This window comes from Ranitomeya imitator, chromosome 5, assembly GCF_032444005.1.
Source record: "Ranitomeya imitator isolate aRanImi1 chromosome 5, aRanImi1.pri, whole genome shotgun sequence".
In the NCBI taxonomy this organism is placed as follows: domain Eukaryota; kingdom Metazoa; phylum Chordata; class Amphibia; order Anura; family Dendrobatidae; genus Ranitomeya; species Ranitomeya imitator.
In genome coordinates, this window is record NC_091286.1 from 632,392,373 (window position 1) to 632,395,353 (window position 2,981).

A 2,981-nucleotide genomic window follows, 5' to 3' on the forward strand; every position below is an offset into this window, starting at 1 on the left:
GCGGTGACGTCACCACTCTGCTTTCCGGCCGCTGTGCTTACACAGGGCAGAGAAGCAGAGCGCCGAGGGACAGACAGAAGGTGGCTGTGTGTGCGTGCGTGCGTGCGTGTGCCTGCCTGCCCTGTTTATATGTTTTTCATACTATGCTGGTATTTTGAATAGCTGTGGTGTAAAATTTGTTTTGTGTGTGTGTATAAATGATGTGTGATGTGTTCTGCATCTTTGTTGTTTTCCATAATGTACTTGTATTTCAAATAAAGAGCAGTGTAGCTCCTACTGTACCCTAAAAAAAAGAAAATGTAAAAAAATATAGTAATAAAAATTTCACAAAACTGTCAGTAGTCTCATTTCAAGATAAATGTAATATTGGGTAAACATGCAGTAAAGGTTATATATACAAATATGTAATGCAAATCTTTGCTATAGAATATGTTATCTGGTTTTAGAAAATACAAACTGTAGGGTAATCATAATTAACAATTTTGGGGATTGGTATTTTAATTTCGAATGAGGAACATTTTTTATAAGGTTAAACTTTGTTTAGGTGGGTTTTACCAGCATGCGCATTGCACATATCAAGTTCTAAGTAGTTTTGGTGTTGTTTTAAAGGGATTTTTTGGGGTTTTTTTTGTGGGGAAACAGGAGGTAGAGGGTTTGGCAGCTTGTGCATCAAGTTTGACGGTAGAATTTTTTTTTTCTTTTGTGGTGGGGGAAATCAAAAATAAGTTGGCACTGTAGGTACTGTAGTAGGTACTGACCCAAGACGTACACAAGCAGGCTCCCCATTTTTTTTTAAAAGTTGTAAGTGTAAAGTCCCTACAGCTACATCTATCCTTTTGTATAGTAGCTTAGAAATCTCTTTATGCTTGCAGATTCTAGGGACCAAGAGGACCCAAGCAAGGGACCGACCGACCCAAGCTATAGGCAAGCCCCAAGTTTTGGAAACAGATGTAAGTGTAAAGTCCTGAAAGCTGCATCTATCTATCTATCCTTTTGTATAGTAGCTTAGAACTCCCTTTATGCTTACAGATTCTAGGGACCAAGAGGACCCAAGCAAGGGACCGACCAACCCAAGATAGACGCAAGATCATAATGTCTTCTTCTGAGAGCCCCCCAGCACATCATCAGCAAACTGAGGTGTTAATTTTTTTTCTTCATAAATTTTTTATTTTGGTGCAACAATGGCAATTGTATTTTAAGCCTTTATGTGTTTATTCTGTATTCACAGGAATATGAAGCAGAGGGGCTAACAGAAGGAGACGGACAGGGTGGAGAAATACAAGGAGCGGGAGCGCATAGTGTAAGTTTTGAACAGACCGATCCTCACATACAATGCACTACACCCAACACAAACATTCAGCACAGCACACAATACATATGCCTCGATCAAAGAACATTATTAATTTTTTTTTTTTTTTAAATTAGTCTTCACAATCCGGGGCTCGACGTAGAGTTCCTCAAAGCACCTCCCATAGTCGTCGGAATGATAATCGCGGCGGTCGCCGGAGAGTAAGTTCCTTTTTGGTTTGGTGTTTAGTAAAATGTAAAATTCATGTGTTGTAATCTTTCCCTTTTTATTCTTATCTTTTTGTTAGGCTTCACAGCGTGCTCCCGAACAAGATGATGAAGAGGAGGGCATCGATGTGAACACCCTCATCGAAGCAGTACAAAGTCGGGAGCCGCTGTGGAACATGTCGGACCGCCGCCATGCTGACCAGTTAATCACCCGACGACTATGGGAGGAAGTGTGCAGTGCTGTTATGGATAACTGGGAGGAACTCGATGCTGGGGCCCAGGATCTAGCGCGTAAGTATTCACACTTCATAACCTTATGTTAGGCATGATTTAATGTGGTGTATAGTAACCAATTTTTGCTTTCTCTTTCCAGGTAACAGGATTATCGTGCGGTGGCGGTCACTCAGGGATCGCTTCAAGAGGGAGTTTAATAAGGAGATGCAGGCCCCGAGTGGATCTAGAGGACGCAGGAGCAGATACAAACATGCCAGAGCCCTGTCGTTCCTCCGGTCGACGCTGCTGAGCAGAAGGTAAATATTCAACACCACATATTTTCAGTCAAACTGTAAAAATGTGTAACCTTCAATTTTTTTTGCAGCAAGGGCAATTGTAATAGCCAGATACTAATTTTTTTTTTCTTCTTTAACAGCACTTTCTGCAGCACTCGGGAGCCTGCATCAGAGTTGCACCCCTCTGGAGCGATCCCTCAAGAGTCCGCCACCGGGGACCACGTCGACCCCTCTGTTTCTGCACCTTCCCTTTCGTTTGATCCCTCAGCCTCATCCACCAGCGCTGGAGCAGCAGGGCGGACTTCGTCACTTGAAGCTGCAGGTGATGAGTTAGAGTTCCCTTTACCCCACCCCTCTGCCACTGCCGCAACATCTAGACCAACTTTGTGGTCAGGACGGCAGCGCCAGAGAGGTCAGGAAAGGAGCTATGCGCCTGACTTTTTGCAGCTGAATGCATCCTTTCACAGTGCCATCAAGCTTTTGAGTGAGCAAACGTCTGCTGGGTACAATATGCTTAACAAAAGCATACTTGAACTCAGCAGTCGTCTTGATAGGATGCAATCAGATGCAAATCAGTCACCAAGGCACTGTTTTTTTCAGTCGGTCCTCAGGCACATGGAAAATCTAACTCCTGACCTGCAGATGCATGTGATGCAAGGCTGCCACACTGCTCTAGCGCAGGCGATGTCCCATGCCCCTCCACCTACCCTTCATGTGTCAACACCTTTCCCCTCTCAATCCACCGTCTATCCTCCCGTCCGTCCTCCTCCTGTCCGTCCTCCTCCCATCCATTCTACTCCTTCGTCATTTGTTCCTTCCCCCCTTAGTCTTTCCCAGTTTTTACCGTCCCCCTTCCATTCTTCCCCTTTAACTTCTCCGTTCCCAATCCCACCAACACCTTCATACCTCCCACACACCACATCTGCACCTCAACTCTCTACACAACCTCATGTTTTC

The 2,981-nt window shown here is 44.4% G+C and overlaps 1 long non-coding RNA gene across 1 annotated transcript; it reads left to right on the forward strand.

Annotated features, from left to right (window-relative positions):
- Nucleotides 1–862: 862 nt before the first annotated feature.
- LOC138680937 (uncharacterized) lies at nt 863–1,290 on the forward strand. Its single transcript, XR_011321845.1, has 3 exons — nt 863–950; nt 1,030–1,137; nt 1,229–1,290. It is a non-coding gene; the product is annotated as an uncharacterized lncRNA (long non-coding RNA).
- Nucleotides 1,291–2,981: the final 1,691 nt, after the last annotated feature.